Below are 8,739 nucleotides of genomic sequence, written 5' to 3'. Positions count from 1 at the left end.
CCTCAGCCTTCCGAGTAGCCAGAATTACAGGCGCGTGCTACCACGCCCGGCTGATTTTTTGATTATTGTAGAGATGAGGTCTCACTGCCTAGGCGGGTCTCGAACCCGCGGGCTCAGACCATTCATTCACCTCAGCCTCCCAAAGGTGCAGGATTACAGGCTGAGCCACCGAGCCCGGCGGGGGTTCTCTTTTGATTGCTTCTATTTTCTCAGTGCAGCAGAAAGCAAGGTCACCTACTGATACAAAATCTGGGAGAAGCTGGCGTTTTGAGAAGGGAAGAAATAATACGAAGCAGTCAACTGGTTCAGCAGTCATCAAACTTTTTTTGCTCGCATACCTCCTAAAATAATTTTGAAAAATGATGTCTCTTCATATATCTTAACGTAGCATCTAAAATTTTTCATTATAAATTTAAATCATTGCAAAGGATATAATTTCATTTATATAACTAGTTGGGAAGAGAACGAATTTTGTCAAAGCAAAGCTATGGAAGTTTTGAAACTGTTCTGAGTTATTTGTGAGAAATTGCAAAGATTATTATAAAAAAGGATTTTTACAAATATTTTTCTGTCTATTCTCAAAAATTCTTTTTTTCTTTCAAAAATTATTATCATTATTTTTTGTTTGTTTTGAGTTGGAGTCTCACTCTGTCGCCCAAACTGGAGTGCAGTGGCCGGTCCCGGCCACCGCAGCCTTGACCCGCTGGGCTCGGGCGATCCTTCCGCCTCAGCCTTCCAAGTAGCTGAAACTACAGGCGTGCGCTACCACGCCTGGCTAATTTTTGATTTATTGTAGAGATGAGGTCTCACCAAGTTGCCCAGGCGGGTTTCGAACCCACGGGCTCAGGCAATCCACTCACTTCGGCCTCCCAAAGCACGGGATTACAGGTTGAGCCACCGAGCCTAGCTCCAAAAATTATTTTTAATGATCTATCAGTTGACAACTTACTTAGTCCTCACTCAGTTTAAATTAAAAACAAAGAATTGGAGTCTCAGCTGCAACGGTGTATATTCCCTGATAATGAGTCATTCATCTTCTCAACACATACACCCATATTTTAAATTGTTCCTAGATCTAATTTCTTTTTTCTTTTCTTTTTTTTTTTTATTGGAATCTCACTCTGTCACCCAGGCCGGAGTGCAGTGGCACACTCACGGCCACCCCAGCGTCAGTCTGCTGGGGCTCCAGCAATCCTTCTGTCTCAGCCTTCCAAGTAGCCAGAACTACAGACACATGCTACCACACCAGGTTAATTTTTGATTTATTGTAGAGACGAGGTCTTGCCAAGTTGCCTGGGCTGGTCTCGAACCCGTGGGTTCAGGCAATCCACTTGCCTCAGCCTTCCAAAGTGCTGAGATTACAGGCTGAATCACCCAGCCCAGTCAGATCCAATTTCTTAACTGGGACTCTGCACCATACTAAGACTCATAACAGATAAGATGCATGGTTTTTTTTTAACTTCTCTCTTTTTTTTTTTTCTTTTTGAGTCAGAGTCTTACTCTGTCACCCAGGCTGGAGTGCAGTGGCACGATCACGGCCATTGCAGCCTCAACCTACTGGGCTCAGATAATCCTTCCGCCTCAGCCTTCCAAGTAGCTGGGACTATAGGTGCATACCAGCATGCCTGGCTAATTTTTTTTTTTTTTTTAATTGTAGAGATGAGATCTTGCCATGTTGCCCAGGCTGGTCTTGAACTCTGGGCTCAGGCAATCCTCTCACCTCCACCTCTCAAAGTGCTGGAATTACAGGTGAGAGCTACTGCACTCAGTCTTTTTTTCTTTTTTCATATGGAAGAGAAGGACAATTGTGAAAAGACATTCTTGAATTCCAGACATTCTCAGGCAAATTAATTCTGGGGAGAGCATATATCTGCCAAGTGACTCCTTTAAAAGTATCCTTGCCAACATGTGTCTTAGGAAGTTTTCATGTGTCCATTTTTTAAAAATTGTGGTAAAATATAGGACATAAAACTTAAAAATTTTGGCTGGGCTTGGTGGCTCAACCCATAATCCCACCATTTTGGGAGGCCAAGGCAAGTGGATTGCCTGAGCCCACAGGTTCGAGACCCACCCGGGCAACTTGGCAAGACCTCATCTCTACAATAAATCAAAAATCCAGCTGGGTGCGGTAGCGCATGCCTGTAGTTCCGGCTACTTGGAAGGCTGAAGCGGAAGGATCGCCGGAGTCCAGCAGGTCGAGGCTGCGGTGGCCGGGAGCGGCCACTGCACTCCAGTCTGGGTGACAGAGTGAGACTCCAACTCAAAAAAAAAGCAACTTAAAATTTTAGCCGTTTTTAAGTGAACAATTCAGTGGCATTAAGTACACTTACATGGTTGTGCCAGCATTACTGCTATGCATCTCCAGAACTTTTTCACCACACTGAAACTCTTTACTCGTTAAGCAATAACTCTCCATTCCTCCAACCCCTAGCCCTAGCAACCACACTTTTAATTTTGTCTCTATGAATTTAACTACTCTGGGTATCTCACATAACTGGAATCATACGTTTGTTCTTCGTGACTGGCTTGTTTCACTTAGCATAGTATCCTCAAGGTTTATCCATGCTGTAGCACGTATCAGAATTTCACTCCTTTTTGATGAATATTTCGTTGTGTGTGTTTATCACATTTTGTTTATCCATTCCTTTGTCAATGGACATTTGAACTGTTTCCACTTTTTGGCAATTGTGAATAATGCCACTGTCGAACATGGGTGTACAAATATTTATTGAAGTCCCTGCTTCCTATTATTTGGGGTTTATATCCAGATGTGAAATTTCTGGATTGTATGGTGATTTTATGTTTATGTATCCATTTTGAAGACACTGGTCTAAGAAAATGCGGGCAGTAATGGACCAAAGGACTATAGTATGATTGCAGGGTATTAGTGGGACTCAATAGAGATGAACAATCCTGAACTTAAAATGAAACCAGTCAGCATGTTTGTGTTATTTTATTCCAGCCACATTTGGTTGCACAGACATAGGTTAGTGGAAGTGTTGGCTATCACTATGATTTTGATTTTGTCAGGCAGGCACATTAAAGCAACAAAAATGCAGCCAGGCGCAGTGGCTCAAGCCTGTAACCCCAGCACTTTGGGAAGCCAAGGTGAGAGGATTGCCTGGGTCCACGGGTTCAAGGCCAGCCTGGGCAACTTGGTGAGACCTCATCTCCACAATAAAAATAAAAAAACTGGCCAGGCTCGGTGACTCAGACTGTAATCTCAGCACTTTGAGAGGCCGAGGAGAGTGGATTGCCTGATCCCGTGGGTTCAAGACCAGCCTGGGCAACTTGGCGAGACCTCGTCTCTACCATCAATCAAAAAATAAGCCAGGCATGGTAGCGCATGCCTATAGTTCTGGCTATGTGGAAGGCTGAGGAGGAAGGATCTCCAGAGGCCAGCAGATCAACACTGGGGTGGCTGTGAGCATGTCACAGCACTCCAGCCTGGGCAATGGAGTGAGACTCCAACTCAAAAAAAAAAAGTTTTAAAATGTCTTTTGTGTATCTACTGAGATGATCATATGGTTTTTCTCTAATAATTGGTTAATGGGTGAATTATATTGATAGAATTTTTAATATTAAATGACTTATTCATTAGATAATTCCAACTTGGCCATAATGTAATTTTTTATGTGCTAGTCTTTTACTACTCACAATCTAAGGAAACAGGGTTTATAACACCCGTTTTACTGACAAAAAACAGAGACTTAGAGAAATATGAAATATGCATAAGATTTATACCTAGCAGGTAGCAAAATGAGACTCAAATTTGGGTTTATCTGATTCTAAATTTGTGTTATTTCTACCAACTATTCTCCTTGAGGGCAGAAACCAGGTCTTTCTTATATGCCTTGAATGCTCAAGGCAGTGCTATACTCACAGTACGCATTCAAGAATGTGTGTTGAACAAATACTGAGTGGATGCTTGAGAACCCTATGGATTCTTTGTAAGTTTCTTAGCTGGGAGGAAGATAATGCTTTTCTCATCAAATTAGCTAATTGTAGGTATCGGTCATAAAACGATGTTAAATGTAAATGGCAGAAAAGATCTACAAAAGTGGACCTAATAGATAATCCTAGTGGTTCTTTACTACTAAAGTTCTTGAAAGACTTCATCACAATTATTGTAATACTATAAGAAAAGGATTGGCAGTAGCGGGAAACTGCGGGATGGGGGGGTGGCAGGATTGACAGTAATAGAAATCTGGAGAGGGCAGGGCACACCTCAACAAGGGTACCTGGCCAGGGTCGGTATTTCAGCCTGTAATCCCAGCACTTTGGTGGCCAAGGCGGGTGGATTGCCAGAGCCCATGGGTTCGAGACCAGCCCAGGCCAACTTGGTGAGACCTCATCTCTACAATAAATCAAAAATTAGCCGGGCTTGGTAGCATGTGCCTATAGTTCCGGCTACTTGGAAGGCTGAGGCAGAAGGATCACCAGAGCCCAGCAGGTTGACGCTAGAGTGGCTGTGAGCGTGCCACGGCACTCTAGTCTGTGACAGAGTGAGACTCCAACTAAAAAACAAAGCAAAACAAAAGAAAACCAAGAGTACCTAGGTGAACATTTGTCTACCTAACCCTGATTGTACCCCACATCTTTAAAATTAAAAAAAAAGAAAAAGAAAGACTTCATCACATTGGAATTGATTTTTAAAAGGCCAGCAGGAAACTCAAAATAATGAAATGAAGAGAAAAACTGTCAAAAGGTACAGAGTTCTCCTTGGTTGATGTTTCTACTAGCATGCTCACACTCAGGACCAAAGAGAAACTAGCATCATCGATGCTCAAGTCTTTATTTGAGCTTCTTCATCTCTTCAGTTTAAAAAGTGGTACTTCCTGAGCAGAAATGTTATAGAGAGATTGAAAATAAGCCTCTATAATTAAAGAAAGAAGAAGCTCAGGCAAAGGCGTATCTGGGCAGGGCGACAGGCAGGAAACCAGGTCCCCAAGGCTCTGGGGAGGAAATTCCCTCTCCATCTTGCAAGACCCTGGGGTGGAACTCTAGGGCATAAATAAGGGCAGGAGAATCTCTACATAAAACTTTTGCCAAAATAGGATGAAGGAGTCAACTGTTGTAGCCAAAATAATATTTCACTACTAATAGAAAAATAAGCAGAAAAAACTCCCTTGTCACCTCTTCTGGGGAAAGCAAAAATAAAGTTGTATTTCATCCTTAATTTTCCACCTTGTGGCCAAAAATAAAAGGAAAATTACTTCTGGGCACTATTGCACAGATTATAGAATTATGAGCCATCTTAGGCGGTTGAGCAAGAAGCCGAATAACAAGTGTTCTCTCCAGAAAAGAGAAGAATACTACAAAAAGAATCATGTTGTTTCTAGAGTGAAGCTCAAAAGGAAATCAAAACAGAGCTACAAGGAGCTACACCATCATCGGCCATCTAAGACTGTTACATCTGTCATTATTAAAGAGATGCTTGGGTGTAAATTGGAAGTGCTGTACTTGGGAGGCTGTTCTGATTCACACATGGATTCTCACAGTCTCATGGCCCTCTCAACCTTCAACTTTCAGCACCAAATCAAGTCGTCCCCCCCCAGCTGTCAATTCCTTGAACAATCCAGCCAATTATTCTGTGAAACCAGCTATTAAGATGCTCCCAAACACTACCAAATCAATCAACTCTCAAGACTGGCTTCTGATTGCACAGATACTGTTTCCCTGTGTTGGCAAAATTCTTAAGTGGCCCCCAAGATCCCTGTTCCCTAGTGTATACGACCTGTGTAATTCCCTCCCTTTGAGTGTGAGAGGAACCTGTGAATATGGTGGGATATCACTCCCGCCATTATGGGAAGGTATATGGCAGAAGGGATTGACAGATGTATTGATGATCCCTACGTGGTTGACTTTGAGTTAATGGCAAGACAGATTATCCTATGTGGGCCTAACCTAATCAGGGTTCAGAGAGGTCAGAAATCCAAAGTGAGAGAAATCTCTCCTGCTGGTGCTGAAGACACAAACAGCCCCGTTGTGAGCTGCTTATAAAGGAAGACACGTGGCAAGGACCTGAAAGCAGTCCTGGAATTGACAGTAGTCCCAACCAAAAACCAGCATGAATTGGGGACCTTACTCCAACAACCACAAGGAACTGAATTCTGCCAACAACCCAGTGAGACTGGAGGAGGGATCCTTCTTCTCAGAGGGGTGTACAACCCTGGCTGACACCTTGATTCTAGCCTGGTAAGACCCTGAGCAAAACACCCAGTTCCCTCATATCCAGACTTTGCACTCAGGAAAACTGTTAGATAATATGCTGTTAGATAGTATGCTGTTTGAAGTCACAAAAGTTGTGGTCATTTTAATGCAGCAATTAAAAAATAATGAATCTAGGCCAGGCTCAGTGGCTCACCCTATAATCCCAGCACTTTGGGAGGCCAAGGTGAGTGAATGGCTGAGCCCGCAGGTTCGACAACAGCCCGGGCAACTTGGCGAGATCTCGTCTCTAAAATAAAAATGTAAAAAATTAGCCAGGCATGGTAGCACGCACCTGTAGTTCCAGCTACTTGGAAGGCTGAGGCAGAAGGATTGCCAGAGCCCAGCAGGTCGACACTGGGGTGGTTGTGAGTGCACCACTGCACTCTAGCCTGGGCAACAAAGTGAGACTCCAATTCAAAAAAATAAAATAAAATAATGAATCTATCCTTGAGCTTATCGTTGGATTTTTAAAAATCCCTAATCTGAAGTTTGAGATGCAATGAGCATTTATTAGGCAATGTGGAGAAGACGCTAAAAGTCTTTGTAAGTTAGAAAAAGATGTGTCTATTGTTTTGGTTGAAGGCATGCGGTAGCTATTCACACTGTTCATCAAGTATTTCCAACTCCTTCCCCACTCCAGATACACAACAACCCTGTATAGAACTCCCCCTTTCCTGAGTTTGTGCTTACTGGGGCTTCAGTTACCCACAGTCAACTGAGGTCTGAAAATATTAAATGGAAAATTCCAGAAAAAACAAAAATTCATGAGTTTTACATTGTGGCCAGGCACAGTGGCTGATGCCTATAATCCCAGCTACTTAGGAGGCTAAGGCAGGAAGATCACTTGAAGCCAGGAGTTTGAGACCAGCCTAAGAAATAGAGCAAGACCCTTTCTCTAAAAAAAAAAATTTTTTTTAAATTAGCTGTGTATGGTGGTACATGCCCATAGTCCTAGCTACTCAGGAGGTTGAGGAGAGAGGAACCTTTGAGCCCAGAAGTTGGAGACTGCAGTGAGCTATGATTGTAGCACTGCACTCCAGCCTGGACAACAGGAAGATTAATTAAATAAATACAAATAAAAAATAAATTGTGTGCCATTCTGAGTATCATCATGAAATCTTGTCCTGCTCTGTCTGCTAGGGAAGTGAATCCTCCCTTTGCCCAATGTCACCACTCCCTCTTGTCAGTTATTTAGTAGCCATCTCAGTTATCAGTTTAAAAAACAAAAACAAAAACATAGGGTTTGGGCCTATCAGCAGTTTCAGGCATCCACTTGGAGTCTTGGGATATATCCCCTGTGGATAAGGGGGAATGACTGTACTCTCTGTTCCCTTTGGTGTAATCTTTATTGGATGGACCATGTGCGTTGTGTTATCCAATGAGATGGGAGCAGAGGACATGTGCATCACTTCTGGGCCATGGCACTTGATCAATCCCCAAGTCTCCAGAATGTTCTTTCTCTCTACTGTAGCTCACAACAACATTCCTGATAGCCTGGGTCCTAGAGTGACAAATGGGGTGGATTCAATTTTCTGACCCATGATGGACCTGCAGTGTGAGTAATATCTTTGCTACTTTAAGACGCTACAATTTTATGGTTGTTTGTTACTGCAGCATAACTTAGCCCATGCTGACTTAAGTGGGGAATTGCTGAATGACACCATCCAAAAAGACAGCCAGAAACACAGAAAAGAGAAGATAAGAAGGTAAGAGGGTATACAACATCTTTCATGATTTTATATGCCTAAATTATTTCTACTCCTTTCTCTCTCTCTCTTCATCTATCGATACAGACAGATATAGATATAGATATATCACCCCCAAGTAGATGCAAGCAGTAAAGAAACACATGCAAATGTCAACCATAACTCATCTTTGTTGACACGCATGAAAAAAATCTCAGGAACCACTGATGACTGAGAAGGTCAGAACCAGTAGACTAGTTGGCTTTTTTCTTTTGTCTCCAGGGAAAGAGTGGGAAAGCTGTTCCTGGATAACCCTTCATGGGACAAATGCCATAGTCAGTGTTTGGGATTCCCATGTTCCCTTCATGGCAAGAGAGCTGGAAGGCAGTCTTGGTATCCTGCTAGCAAGACAGTCCAAGAGAATTTGGTGCGAGTGTGTCTTACTCAACAGGATCACACAAAGAAAAGGTCTGATGGAGGGAAGGAGGAAAAAATAAAGAGGTACTATTACTGAAGAAAAAAGAGATGAGCAGCAAAACCCTGTTTTTAAAAGAGTGAGAGCCGGGCTCGATGGCTCAGCCTGTAATCCCACGCCTTTGGGAGGCTGAGGTGAGTGGATTGCCTGAGCCTGTGGGTTCGCGACCCACCTGGACAGGTGAGACCTCATCTCTACAATAAAATCAAAAAATTAGCCGGGCGTGGTAGCGCCCGCCTGTAATTCCGGCTACTCGGAAGCCTGAGGCGGAAGGATCGCTGGAGCCCGGCAGGTCGAGGCTGAGGAGGCCGGGAGCGGCCGCTGCACTCCAGTCTGGGCGACAGAGTGAGACTCCAACTCAAAAAA

At 43.3% G+C, this 8,739-nt stretch overlaps 1 pseudogene; it reads left to right on the top strand.

Moving 5' to 3' along the window:
* The window catches only part of LOC103264421, a 114,213-nt pseudogene that overhangs the window by 85,236 nt on the left and 20,238 nt on the right, over positions 1 to 8,739 (top strand).

This window comes from Carlito syrichta, unplaced genomic scaffold, assembly GCF_000164805.1.
Source record: "Carlito syrichta isolate Samal-C Ts95f unplaced genomic scaffold, Tarsius_syrichta-2.0.1 Scaffold305653, whole genome shotgun sequence".
Lineage (NCBI taxonomy): Eukaryota > Metazoa > Chordata > Mammalia > Primates > Tarsiidae > Carlito > Carlito syrichta.
The sequence above is the reverse complement of the archived record's forward strand: the minus strand, read 5'-3'. Positions and strand labels throughout refer to the sequence as shown.